This window comes from Mustela nigripes, chromosome 3, assembly GCF_022355385.1.
Source record: "Mustela nigripes isolate SB6536 chromosome 3, MUSNIG.SB6536, whole genome shotgun sequence".
Lineage (NCBI taxonomy): Eukaryota > Metazoa > Chordata > Mammalia > Carnivora > Mustelidae > Mustela > Mustela nigripes.
Genome location: NC_081559.1, coordinates 132,790,810 through 132,806,199, shown reverse-complemented (window position 1 = coordinate 132,806,199; position 15,390 = coordinate 132,790,810). Strand labels below are relative to the sequence as shown.

Sequence of the window (15,390 nt, the reverse complement as noted above, 5' to 3'; positions counted from 1 at the left end):
CATATATTCACACATATGGGAAATATCCCTCCCACCCATGAAATCCAGTCACCGAGTTCTCCTGCCCAAAACATCCAATATTACCATTTCTTGTATTTCCTTCCAGAAACTTCATGCATCTATAAACGGATACTTTTAAATTATTGTGTGTGCATGTTTCCTGTGTATTTACTTCTTCTTCCTTTAGGTAAATGATTCTGCATTGTTTAGCATCTGGCTTTTTCACACAGTATAAAATTAAAGAAAAGCTGATTACCTTTTTTATTTCAGTTAATTCTACAGAAATTTCTATAAAAATAAATACCTACAACAATTTTAAGGTCTGTTTTCCAGTCTATGAAAATTAATAATGTGATTTTTTTTTTTACTATAAGACTATTTTTGTTATAACATGTTTAAGGAAAAATTATGTACTATGCATGGCTCAGGCTTAAATTTTCAAGAACTTTTATTAAAGTTAAGCCACTAATTCTGATTTCATATGAATGGATATTAATTTTTATTGTGGTAAAATATACATAATGTAAAATTTAAATTTTAACTGCTTTTAAGCATACAATCAAGTAGCATTAATATATTCACAATGCTGTGCAAACATCACCACATACACAAAATTAAGGCCATTTCCAGATTTTTTTCATCATCCCAAACAGAAACTCCATAGAAGGATGTTAATTTTTTAAGAAAAACTTAAATTTTCATGGGCACCTGGTTGGGTCAATCATTAAGAGTCTACCTTGACTCAGGTCATGATCCCAGGGTCCTGGGATCAAGGCCCACATTGGGCTCCCTGCTGAGCGGGAAGCCTGCTTCTTCCTCTCTCCCTCCCCCTGCCTGTGTTCTCTCTCTCACTGTGTCTGTCAAATAAATAAATAAAATCTTAAAAAAATAAATAAAGTAAAGAAAGAAAAACTTTAATTTTCTTGTTTCCATATATAGAGCTCAAAAATCAAATTACATTTTGGGGTGATGACAATAGTGATGGCCGTACAACTTGTACATACTAAAAAAAATGAGAGTTGTACAATTTCAGTGGGGAAACTTTATGATATGTAAATTGTATCTCAATAAAGCAGTTAAAATCAAATTATATACTTTCAAGAAGCACAGAAAACAAATGAATATTTAGATTTTTGAAGCTCCTCTCCTTTTTAGTCCTACTATGTAATACTATAGCATTCAAAAAATTATCATTTCTAAATATTTTCCTTAATTAGTTAGCAATCCAAAGAACATAGACTAAATAATAGACCATAGTTTATAAACTAATATGGATATCACCATTTTTGTGTCTTACTCCCTCACAATGCAGCTAAATGATGGGACTTTTCATAAAAGTGTCATATAACTGCTTTATTACATCACTGAAATATTTCAGGGGGGGAAGGCCCAAGGGGTATACATATAAATGTATGTCTGTTGATTTTTATGGAATACTAAATTCCACTTTCCACCTTGAACATCATGGAATTCTCTTGAAAAACACTTCTGGCCCACATAATCCTGATAATAGTGAGTAGAGTAGGTCTCCTTAGGGATGCCTCTCACTCACGCTCCCAACTGTCTCCCAAAAGAATTTAAAGTATCCCGTATGCTTAAAATTTTAAATCATTCTAGAAAAGCATTCTTTCATCACATAGGAATCTAAACCTTATTTTTAAAGATATAACATTTAAGCCTAAAGAGAGAAATACCTTTGATTTACACTTTCAGAATGGAGTATCACACATGGAACTAAATCATAAGGTCAATGAAGGTAAGGCCTTCATTTATTCAAAATTTACTCAATTTTATAATGCCTGGTATACAACCTATATCCAAGAAATGTTTATTGAATAAATGTATAAATGAATGCATGAATGAATCCTTAAATAAGAGGAAAGAATGAGAGAAAGGGAAAAAGCACACGATTTTTAGTATTTCATTTCTGATTTTAGGCAGTCTGCATAGACAAGCAGCATAATAACTAGTAAACAAAGTTACTTATCTCTAGTCACAATGGGTACTCTACTGTGTCAAGGAGGAAAAGAAAACAATGCTGCAAGGATTAAAATGTGGTTTTCATTTATAAATCACTATTTATACTAAGTTCAATTTCGTTTATCAAGAATTTTTGCCTTTTACTATTGCCACAAACCGTATTTGTAGTAATTGTCTTAAGAGACAAGGAAGAATACATACTGATTGCCTTCTGAACTACTTTAAATTTTATTAAGTCTAAGGTTTAGTCAACAGAAAATACTAACTTTTTAACTGTTATTTTTGTCATCTAATACCAATATTTTATGGCATTAGAGGTAGGCCAGAGAAATAAAACAAACATATGGAACAATTTAAGTATTCTGTTCCTTTTAAACTATGCATGAACTATGGCATCTCAATTGACTTAATTAAGAAACATGGTCAGACTTACTTATTCAGAGCAGTTGTCTTATAATGGTTTTAGTGGCAAATAAAGCATCAGTGTCATCTTAGCTTCATTTGAAGTGATGTCACTTTACCAAATACATCAGTGACTCTAAGACAGTTAACATTATGCTTCAGAACTGTATCAATTACAAGTATTAGTTTCTACAGCAGTTATGGGGTAAATAAACTATTTAAAACTAAAGTATGCAATCTTTTTAAAAATTAATTTACAATGCTAAACAGAATGATAATTTAAAATATAACTAAAATTTAGTAAAAAAAATCATCAATTTCCTGTTGTCTATTTCCCAAAATCTTTACATTAACGGTAATTTTCTAGTTTAGTCTAAACCTCAGAGCTTCTCTGCTATGTAAAATTCTGTTGTTTCCTTTCTGATAATTTTTAAATTTAACACTGTAATTGCTTTCTTTATAATTCTTTTACAAATTTCCATAAGCATAACTGTATTTAAAATGAATTTTTAAAAATCACACAAAATTTCTAGTAACAAGAGTAAATCTCTATCTTACTTTAGTAATCTGTAATCATCTTGCTTGATTTCCAAAATAATTACTTTAGAGCATGAAAAATAAATCCAGAAAATTTCGGAGCCTAAAATACAGATCAATAATATTTTAATATAAGATTAAAGGACATTGCCTAGAAATGGATAAAAACACATAGGGACTATGGTCACGGAAGATGGATTCTTCAAGTACCCAAATTTAGAGGTAAGGGAGTTGAAAAGGAACCAGAAAAATATATTGAAAAGGAGTCTGCTGGAAGTCTTCCAAGCAACCTCCAGGCTGAGTGATTCACTAGAAAGACTTACATAATGCATTATATTAATGATTACAGTTTATTACTATGAAAGAATACAAAGCAAAATTAGCAAAGGGAAAAGGCTCACACAACAAAGTCCAGAGGTAACTAGGTACAAACTTCCAAGAACTCTTCCCCAATGGAATCCCATAGGACACACTTGTTACAACATAATGTGAAGTGTTGTCTACTAAGAAAGCTCATTAGAGACTCAGTGCCCCTGGTTTTTATTTAGAGCTGTTCACATAGACATCCTCTGCCAAGCATACACCAAGATTCCAGATTCCCCAAAAGGAAAGCAGGTGTTCTACTTGATCATAGGGCTTACACAAACAATTTTATTTAGGCACAATGACCTTATCATTTAGAGGAAGTTTTAGAACAGTACAGGAAACTGTTTACTACTTAAGTTCAAGATACTAGCCAGGGGCCAACCTTGCAGACAGGACTTTCTAAGGATAATCATTCCCAGGCCTGCTTTGTTACAAGTGTTCTACACAAAGAGGAACTAGTAAGATAGGAAGACAACCAGGAGCCAAGCGAAGAAAATACTCCAAGAAAGCAGTAAGATGCTAAATGGAGCAGGTAGATTGAAAAATTTAAGATCTGTACACTGCTCATTATATGTAGTTACATAAGGGTTACTATACACCTTGATGTTTGTGGGTGAGCAGCACAGAAGTAACCCTGACTGGAAAAGTTTTAAGAAACTGAGGTGAGAGGAATTGGAGATTATAAATAAACATAAACAACTCTAACTTTTGCTACAATGAAGAACCTAGAAATTGACAGTAACTGGAGGAACATAAAGGATTTTACAAAATAGGAGATATAGCAATACAGAAATGTTCTAAAAGAAAGGAAAAATAATTTATGATTCAGATGAGGAAATCTGATGGAGTGATGATATTTTCAGTGAAAAGGGACAGAATGCTATATAAGGAGAGGAGTTGGTCTAACAATGACAATCTATGGTAACAGAAGACAAGGCAGACTATAGTACAGATGAGGGCTGGCTGGCAGAGGTAAGGGTAAATTCTAATTTACCTAATTCTAATTCTTCTATTTTACAGTGAAATACAAAGTAAAACCATGGACAGGGGGATGGGGAATGGAGTTTGAGGAGAGAAGAAAAAATAAAATAGCTACCTTGTAGAACAGGATAGCAATGGATTAGGGAAATGTAATAAACCCACCAACAGCAGTGAGGACACACCTTGGGTTAGTAGTAGGTACTTTAAAGTAAAAACAAGTACCTGGTTGTAGGTTTTCACCACCCAACTACAGCTACATAAAGACAGACTACATAAAGACTACATCAGACTCAGAGACAGATTTAACAAGAGATGAGATTTAGCAAAAGGATAAGATAAAGGGAAACAGAGGCAAGAAAGATAAGGGTATGCAAGGGAGTCCAATAATATAGGCCATGGAATTTAGGCTGCATAAGGAAGGAAATAATGACAGGGTAGGTCCTTCAAGGGAGTAGAGTCAATGGATGGTTAAGTCCTGGTAATGTCAAATATTTGGAATAGTTGTCAGAGGCAGGATACAAGAGAAAATCAGCTGAAAAAACGAGAAGTGGTCATCAAAGAAAATACTTGGAACTGTAATTCAGTCACTGGTAACAGAGGTCGAAGACAGAACTATTTAAGTGAGTGGCTGAGAAGAGTGGTAAACAATATCACAACATGAAGAAGCCAAGAAACTGAAAGGCACTAAATATTTAAGGAATTAGGAATGGCTCTGAATCTGTGAATAACTGCAGTAAGAAGTGAATACAAGAGACTGATCCTGCAAATTTCAAAGGTGTTAGGTTACAGGGAGGACAAGAAGCATGTAAGTCCCAAAAAAGAATACGGCCTTTACTCCAACTCCAGATTAAATGAAGGAAGAAAATATAGCACAGCATCTGGCACACAGAACGCACTCAATATAGGTTAGCTGGTAGTAGTAGCAATAGCAGAAAGAATAGTGGACTTTAATTTCTATTGACCTTTCAAGCATCAGGATCCTTCTTGGTTTAAACTATCTTTATTGGTGAGGCATCTCCATGGCTCAGTCAGTTAAGCATCTGCCTTCAGCTCAGTTCATGATCCCAGGGTCTTGGGACTGCGTCCTGCATTGGGCTTGTGGCTCAGCAGGGAATCTGCTTCTCCCTTTTCCTCTGCCCTTCCTTCCTCCCCCCTCCCTGTGCGCTCTCTCTCAAATAAAATCTTTTTAAAAAATTATCTTTAATGGTTTCTCTTGTCAAATGTATAGGGTATCAATAAATCAAAGTTTTCTGACAAATCCCAAAATACTGATTTTAAGCACTTTCTACTGTGGAAAGCAAAGAAAACTTTGTCCCACAAGCCCAATTTTTAAAAATTGAGGAAGAATATACGTACCAAAAAGCACAATCTTAGGTATATTCCTCAATGAATTTGTACAAAAGTATGCACTATTGTAACAACTTGATTTCTTTCCACCTCACAAGGGACACTTATGCTCCTTCCCTATGAATATTCCTTCCCAGAGCTTACAAGTATTCAGACTTCTATTAATGTGGATGCGTTGAAATACTACTTGAATCTCAAATAAAAATAATCATTAAGTTTGTGATCTTTCACATTTTACTTCTTTCAGTCAATATATTACTTCTGTGGGATTCAGCCATGTAGCTATATGCACGGCTTTAAGTTTGTGACTCCTTTCATTGTATGAATACATCACAATTTTTTTTTTAATCCATCCTACAGTTAACAGATATTTAAGCTGCTCCCTGCTGTTTGGGAGGGTGGGGGAAGCACTATTATGAACAAAATTCCACTGACATTCTTGTACATGTCTTTGGTGAACACGTGTATTTCTCTTGGCTATTTTCCTAGGAGTGGAATTCTTGGGTCACTGGATAAGGTCACAGAGTTTAGTAGATATTGCCAGTTTTTCAAAGCTACACCGTTACCCATTCCTAAAAGCTATGAATGAGTTCTAGTTAATTCACAGCCTTGCCCACTCTTGGTATTGTAAATATTAGACATTATACTTCTGTGCAATGGTGTCTCAATGTAGTTTCAATCTGTATTTCCTAACAACTAATGATGCTGAGCATCTTTGCAATGCATTTGGATTTCCTTCTTGAAAACAGCTATCCAAGTCTTTTGTCCATTTTCAGAATTGAATGGTTGTCTTCTGATATATAAATTTTATACACACACATACACATACATAGAAACATATGTAGATTTTTAAAAAATTTTTTATTGTAATGTTAGTCACCACTACAGTACATCATTAGTTTTTGATGTAGTGTTCCATGATTCAATGTTTACATAAAACACGCAGTGCTCCATACAATCCGTGCCCTTCTTGATACCCATCAGATTCACCCATCCTCCCAACCCCCTCCCTTCTAAAACCCTGTTTGTTTCACGGAGTCCACAGTCTTTCATGGTTCATCTCCCCCTCCAATTTCTCGTTCTCCTAATGTCCTCCATGCTATTCCTTATGTTCCACAAATAACTGAAACCATATAAAAATTGACTTTCTTTGTTTGACTTATTTCACTTAGCATAACCTCTTCCAGTCCCAACCTTCTTGATGCAGGGAGGACAAGAAGCATGTAAGTCCCAAAACAGAATATGGTGATGAAATATTCCATTGTGTATAAGGACCACAACTTCTTTATCCACTTGTCTGTGAAGGGCATCTTGGCTCTATCCACATTTTGGCTATTGTGGACACTGTTGCTATGAACCTTGGGGTGCATATGGCCCTTCTTTTCACTACATCTGCATCTTTCGGGTAAATACCCAGTAGTGCAGTAGCTTTGTCACAGGGTAGCTCTATATTTAATTTTTTGAGGAACCTCCACACTGTTTTCCAAAGTGGCTGCACCAATTTGCATTCCCACCAAAAACTGTAAGAGCTTTCTCCACAACTTCTCCAACATTTGTTTTTTCTTGCCTTGTTGATTTTTGCCATTCTAACTGGTGTAAGTGGTATCTCAATGTGGTTTTGATTTGAATTTCCCTGATGGCTAATGATGATGAACACTTTTTCATGTGTCTGTTAGCTTTTTTTATGTCTTCTTTGGAGAAGTATCTGCTCATGTCTTCTTCCCATTTCTTGACTCACCTGTTTTTTGGGTGTTGAGTTTGAGAAGATCTTGGATATCAGCCTTTTGTCTGTAGTGTCATTTGCAAATATCTTCTCCCATTCTGTGGTTGCGTCTTTGTTTTGCTGAAGGTTTCCTTTGCTGTGCAGAATTTTTTATCTTGATTAAGTCCCAAAAGTTCATTTTCGCTTTTGTTTCCCTTGTCTCAGAGACATGTCCTGAAAGAAGTTGCTGCGGCTGAAGCTGAAGAAGTTACTGCCTATGTTCTCCTCTAGGATTTAGACGGAGTCCGGTCTCACATTAAGGTTTTTCATCCATTTAGAGTTTATCTTTGTGAATGGTATAAGAGAATGGTCTAGTTTCATTCTTCTGCATGTGGCTATCCAATTTTCCCACCTATTGAAGAGACTGTCTCTTTCCCACTGGATTTTTTTTTCCTGATTTGTCAAAGATTAGTTGACCATAGAGTTGAGGGTCCATATCTGGGCTCTCTATTCATTTCCACAAATCTATGTATCTGTTTTTGTCCCAATACCATGCTGCCCTTGGTGATCACAGTTTTGTAATATAGCTTGAAATAAGGCAATGTGATGCCCCAGCTTTGTTTTCTTTTTCAACATTCCCTTGGTGATTAAGGGTCTTTTCTGGTGCCATACAAATTTTAGGATTGCTTGTTCCAGCACTTTGAATAATGCCATGGGTATTTTGATTAGGATGGCATTGAAAGTATAGATTGTTCTTGGCAGCACAGACATTTTAATAAGGATACTGCATCCAGCAAGACTGTCATTCAGAATGAATGGACAGACAAGGAGCTTCCAAGACTGGCAGAAACTCAAAGAAGTATGTGACCACAAAGCTGGCCCTACCAGAAATATTAAAGGAGGGTTCTATAAAAGGAGAAAGACCCCAAGAGTGATATAGAACAGCAATTTACAGAGACAATCTTTAGAAACAAAGACTTCACAGGCAACATGACATCAATAAAATTCTTTCTTTCAATTGTCACTCTCAACATGAATGGCCTAAATGCTCCCATGAAATGGCACAGAGTTGCAGACCATATAAAAGGACATGATCCATCCATATGCTGTCTATAAGAGACTTGTTTGGAACCCAAAGATGCAGTCCGACTGAAAGTGAAGGGATGGAGAACCATTTTTCATGCCAATGGACCTCAAAAGAAAGATGGGGTAGCAATTCTCATATCAGACAAATTAGATTTTAAGTTAAAGACTGTAGTCAGAGATACAGAAGGATACTATATCATTCTTAAAGTGCCTACCCAACCAGAAGATCTAACAACTGTAAATACCTATGCCTTCGACACGGGAGCAGCCAACTACATAAGCCAACTGTTAATCAAAATAGACATACTGATAATACATTTATTGTAGGAGACCTTAACACTCCACTCTCAACAACAGACAGATCAACTAAGCGGAAAATGAACAAAGAAACAAGACCTTTGAATGACACACTGGACCAGATGGACCTCATATATACAGAACATTCCACCCTAAAACAGAATACTCACTCTTCCTGAGCACGCATGGAACTTTCTCCAGAACAGATCACATCCTGGGTCACAAATCAGATCTTAACTAATACCAAAAGACTGAGATTATTCCCTGCATGTTCTCAGACCACAATGCTTTGAAACTGGAACTCAATCACAAGAAAAAATCTGGAAGAAATTCAAACACTTGGAAGCTAAAGACCATCCTGCTCAAGAATGTTCAGGTCAATCAGGAAATCAAAGAACTTAATCAATTCATGAAAACCAATGACAACAAAGACACATCGATCCAAAACCTATGGGGTATGGCAAATGTGGTCCTAAAGGGGGAAATATATAGCCATCCAAGCCTCACTCAAGAAAACAGAAAAACCCCAAATACACAAACTGTCTTTACACCTTAAAAATCTGGAGAATCAAGGTGCCTGGGTGGCTCAGTGGGTTAAAGCCTCTGCCTTCAGCTCAGGTCATGATCTCAGGGTCCTGGGATCAAGCCTCTCATCGGGCTCTCTGCTCAGCAGGAAGCCTGCTTCCTCATCTCTCTCTGCCTGCCTCTCTGCCTACTTGTGATCTCTGTCTGTCAAATAAATAAATAAAATCTTAAAATCTGGAGAATCAACAACAAATTAAACCTAACCCACGCACAAGAAGGGAAATAATTAAGATTAGAGCAGAGATCAATGAATTAGAAACTAGAAATACAGTAGAACACTTTAATGAAGCTATAAGCTGATTCTTTGAAAGAGTTAATAAGATCAATAACTTAATAAGATCTCTAACCACTGGCCAGACTTACTCAGAAGAAAAGAGAAAGGACCTAAATTAATAAAACTAAGAATGAAAGCGGGGAGATCATGACTAACATCAAGGAAATAGAAACAATCATCAGAAATTATTATCAACAGCTATATCCCAATAAGTTAAGCAACCTAGAAGAAATGGATGCATTCCTAGAAACCTATAAACTTCCAAGACTGAAAAAGGAAGAAACTGACAACCTCAATACACCAATAACTAGTAACAAATTGAAGCAGTGATCAAAAACCTCCCCAAAAAACAAAAGTCCAGGGCTTGATGGATTCCCTGGGGAACTCTACCAAACATTCAAAGGAGAAATAATACCTACTCTCCTGATGCTATTTCAAAAAATAGAAATAGAAGGAAAACTTCCAGACTCTTTCTAGGAGGCCAACATTACCTTGATCCCCAAACCAGCCAAAGACTCCATCAAAAAGGAGAATTTCAGACCAATATCCCTGATGAATACGGACGCCAAAACTCAACAAGATCCTAGCTAACAGGATCCAACAGTACATTAAAAGGATTATCCATCATAACCAGGTGGGACTTATCCCTTGCATGCAGGGGTGGTTCAACATTCGCAAATCAATGTGATAGAACACGTAAATAAGAGAAGAGACAAGAACCACATGGTCCTCTCAACTGATGCAAAAAAAAAAAAAAAAAAAAAAAAAAAAAAAAATTTGACAAAATACAGCATCTTTTCCCGATTAAAACTCTTCAGAGAATAGGGATAGAGGACACATTCCTCAACTTCATAAAATCCATCTATGAAAAATCCACAGTGAATATCATTCTCAATGGGGAAAAGCTGACAGCCTTCTCACTGAGATCAGGGACATAAGGATGCCCACTCTTGCCACTATTGTTCAACACAGTACTAGAAGTCCTAGTAATAGCAATCCCACAACCAAAAGAAATAAAAGGTATTCAAATTAACAAAGAAGAAATCAAACTCTCTCTCTTCACAGATAACATGACACTTTGTGGAAAACCCAGCAGTCTCCACCCCCAAATTACTAAAACTCATACAACAATTCAGTAATGTGGCAAGATACAAAAACCAATGCACAGAAATCAGTTGCTTTCTTACACACTAACAATGAAACTGTAAAAGAGAAATTAGAGAATCAATTCCACTTAAATAGCACCAAAAAACTGTAAGATACCTTGGAATAAACCTAACCAAAGAGGTAAAGGATCTATACTCTAAGAACTATGAAACACTCATGAAAAAAAAATTGAAGAACACACAAAAAGATGGAAGAACATTCCATGCTCTTGGATCGGAAGAATAAACATCATTAAAAGGACTACGCTGCCCAGAGCAATCTATACTTTCAATACCATCCTGATCAAAATACCAGTGGCATTTTTCAAAATGCTAGAACAACCAATCCTAAAATTTGTATGGAACCAGAAAAGACCCTGAATTGCCAAGGAAATATTGAAAAAGGAAAAAAGAAAGCTGGGGTCATCATGTTGCCTGATTTCAAGCTATATTACAAAGCTGTGAGCACCAAGGCAGCATGGTACTGACACAAAAACAGACACATAGATCAATGAAACCGAACACAGAGCCCAGATATGGACCCTCAACTACGTGGTCAAATAATCTTTGACAAAGGAGGAAAAAATATCCAATGGAAGAAAAACAGTCTCTTCAATAAATGGTGCTGGAAAAATTGGACAGCTATATATAGAAGAATCAAACTGGACCATTCCCTTACACCATAAAATACACAGATTTTATACATATACCCATGGCTGCTATGTATTATGATGAATAGTTCTTTAAAAAAAAAAAAGATTTTATTTACTTGAGAGAGAGAACACAAGCAGGGGGAGTAGGAGGAGGAGAAACAGGCAAGAAAAATAAAAAAGAGAAACCAATAATTTTTTTTAAGATTTTATTTGAGAGCAAGCACATGCAAGTGGGGGGAGGGGTAGAACGAGAGGGAGAAACAGACTCCCTGCTCAGCAGGGAACCCAACATGGGACTGGATCCCAGGACTCTGGGATTATGACCTGAGCTGAAGGCAGACACTTAACCCACTGAACCACCCAGGCACCCCTGTGATGAATAGTTCTTAATTTTAATAAAGTCCATTTTATCAGACTTTTCTTTTATGATTAGCTCTTTTCCTGTTTATTTAAGACATTCTCATCTACCCCCAACATCTCAAAGACATTCTCCTATGTTTTCTCTAAGAGCTTTATACTATTAAGTTTTACCTTTAGGTCTGTGATTCCTCTTGAATTAATACCGTTATGCAGTTTGAGGTATAGGTTAAGGTTTCTTTTTTTTCTCTTCTTTAGTATGGATGCCTAACTTAACCATTTACTGGAAAGACCATTCTTTTCTCCACTGAATTGCAGAGGCACCTATGTCATAAAACAGATATCTGTATATAATGGATTTGTTTAAATCCTCTCTATTCTGTCCCTGTGGTCTATTTGTCTAACCTCATGCCAAAACTAAATAGTCTTAATTACTATAATTTCATACCAAGTCTTTATATATAATAACACTAAGTTTTCCAACTTTATTTCCAACTTTTTCTTCAAGACTGCCATGGCTATCCAAGTTCTTTTTATTTCCCTATAAATCAGCTATCGAGAAGCCTGCTGGTACTGCACTGATCACCACACAAAATGAAATGGTGGAGCAATCTTAAAGATCAATGGGAAAACTATGATTGTTCTGTGACTTTTATGAACTTTTGTCAAAAGAGTAAAAAACAAAACAACAAAAAAAGAAAAAACCTACTACAGGGGCGCACCTGGGTGGCTCAGATGGTTAAGCATCTGCCTTCAACTCAGGTCATGATCCCAGGGTCCTGGGATCCAGTCTTCTGTTGGGCTCCCTGCTCTGACTCTCTTTCCCCCTATGTGCTGCTCCCCTTGCTTGGCTCTCTCTGCCTCTGTCAAATAAATAAAATCTTAAAAAAAAAAAAAAACCCACTACCAACAATAACAACAATAAACCCTGTCAGTTATAAACATATATGGAAATTAAGAAAAAGGAAACAATTATTTATTATACTAAAGTTTAAAACATTAGCAACACTGAGAATTAAGATATTTTTTAATTCCTGGGGAGGAGGGAACTTTTCATGAGTTAATTTGAACACTGCTTGCCTTGCTGTATACCTTACAATAGTCACAAGCATCTCTGCTATGCCTTGGCAATCTGATCATGTTGAGAGACTTCTAATCCATGCACATAGAATGTCTCTCCTTCCACTTGTACATTCTTTAATTTCTCTGACACATTTTGTAGTTTTCTGTGTATAAGTCTCGCACAGTTTGTTAAATATACTTTTAAGAACAGGTGACTCTGGAACAATGGGGGAGGGGGAGTGGCAATCCCCATGCCACTGAAAATCTATACATACTTTTTTTTTTAAGATTTTATTTATTTATTTGATAGAATGAGAGAGAGGGAGAGCATGAGAGGAGAGAGGGTCAGGGGGAGAAGCAGACACCCTGCTGAGCAGGGATCCTGATGTGGGACTCAATCCTGGGACTCCAGGATCATGAACTGAGCTGAAGGCAGTCGCCTTACCAACTGAGCCACCCAGGCGCCCATACCTTTTTCTTTCTTTTTTCTTTTTTTAAGATTTTATTTATTTATTTGACAGAGACACAGCAGAAGAGGGAACATAAGCAAGGGGAGTAGGAAAGGGAGAAGCAGGCTTTTCGCTGAGCAGGGAGCCCGATGTGGGGCTTGGTCCCATGATCATGGGATCGTGACCTGAGCCGAAGGCAGATGCTTAACGACTAAGCCACCCAAGCACCCCCACACAAGCTAAGGAAAATGTTCCTTAGATCGTATGGAAGAAGCCGCTGGGATCTCCACTAAATCTCGGACTTCTAGATACTAAGATGCTCTGCAAGTAACCAAGCCCCGTGCAAGCTGGAGGCACACCTCCCACATGGTCCCTCCAGCCAGCCGGACACCTCAGATGAGAGCTGTGCCTAGACCAGCACCAGCAACTCAGCCCTCAGCAGCAGCTCCACCATATGCTGTTGGCTCGTCTGCTGCGGCAGCCAGGTCTCATAGCCCAGATGGCAACCACAGCAGATGGCGTGGTTGTGGGCTCTGCTGTTGGGCACAGGATGGGTCATGCCATTACTTGGGGCTTGCGAAGAAAGTAATGCTGAGCCTTCAAGGCCTGACATCACTTACCAGAAGCCTCTGGGAACCCAGCCAGCATACCAGCAGCAGCAGTTTGACCCATGACACTAGGAGGTGAAACAGTTTCTGCAATGTGCCCAGAACCAGGGTGACCTTAAGCTTTGTGAAGGTTTCAGCGAGGTACTGAAACAGTGCAGATATGCAATTAGCCTAATCAAGAAGTTCAGATTAAAGATATGGAAAATCATCTTTCATGACCAAGTTAATTTAGCATAAAAATATAATTAATAGTGAATATATAAAGTGTAAAACCACCAGGTGAACCTCTCCTTCAAAATTAAATACAGCTATCTTTGGATTTAGAATGAAAAAGGGTATTCTTACTACGTAGACGTTCACTCAATGTTCTGAGCTTGGCGCTGGGCAGATGTTTGTGTGTCTCCTTAAATCACCCTTTGTGATATTCTCATTTGTGAATTAATTAGAATAAAGTGACTTTCTCCCTCCCCTAAAAAATCACAAGGAAAATACATTGATAGTACTTTACTGTATTTATCAATACTGTTAAGTGTACATCATCTATCTACGAGATGAATCACATTGGTACCTACATCAATATTATCTTATTTGTCTTTTGACTAAAATATTGTCAAAATTATATGTATTACTAACACTAAACATCAAAAATGAAATGATAATGGGTGCCTGGCTGGTTCAGTCAGTAGAGTGAAGATCCCCTTTCAAGCCCCACATTGTGTGCAGAACTTACTTAAAAAGAATAAAAAGACAATGTGAAAAATAAATTTATATTTGCAGGTATAATGACATGTATTAATAACAAAGAAGCAGCAACATGATTACTTTATGGTAGCCTCATAAAATTGATACAAATGTTTCATGGTAGCCTAACCTATACACTAATGAACTGTTACAAAATTTTTATGGCATACAGTATTACAGTCATATTCATAATATAGTATAGGAAACATTGTCACATTAGTTTAAAAACCACTTATCTATGATGATAGGATGATAGTTTCTTCAGTTACAAGAGAGGCATACTGTATGATAATATAATTCTTTGAAAGCAAATATATAAAACATAGAAAACCTAATTAATTTTATAGTAAACATCACTCACCTTGTTCCTACACAAGGATAGGCTATCCATTTCCATAGAAGTCTTGCATGCAATGTTCTATGCAATGAATATTTAGGCAATAATAATAACACAAAAATATACAGTTCTTACCATAGAGTTATTAAACTTTCACACTAAGACACAAAAGATAACTGCAACTACTGTACAGCACAATAACTGCTTACTATTCACTAAGTGGAAGGGATCATCATAAAGGTCTTCATCCCTGTCATTTTCACAATGAGTAGGCTGAAGAGGAGGAAAAAGAGGCATTGGTCTTGCTGTCTTAGAAGCAAAAGAAGTGGAAGAAGAGGGAGCAAAGCCAGGAGAGGCTGTCACACTTGGTATCCCTTTAGGAACATACACTGTAATTTGTTGTTTTTTCATTTCTCTAAAAACGTTTCTATACCCTATCAATCCTTTCTCCACCATATCCTCTAATTTCAGTGCCCATAAC

The 15,390-nt window shown here is 36.7% G+C and overlaps 1 protein-coding gene and 1 pseudogene across 9 annotated transcripts in view; one reads left to right on the top strand and one right to left on the bottom strand.

Moving 5' to 3' along the window:
• The window catches only part of CSPP1 (centrosome and spindle pole associated protein 1), a 168,164-nt gene that overhangs the window by 121,355 nt on the left and 31,419 nt on the right, over positions 1 to 15,390 (bottom strand). The window lies entirely within an intron of this gene.
• LOC132013354 (coiled-coil-helix-coiled-coil-helix domain-containing protein 2-like) lies at positions 3,100 to 14,068 on the top strand (annotated as a pseudogene).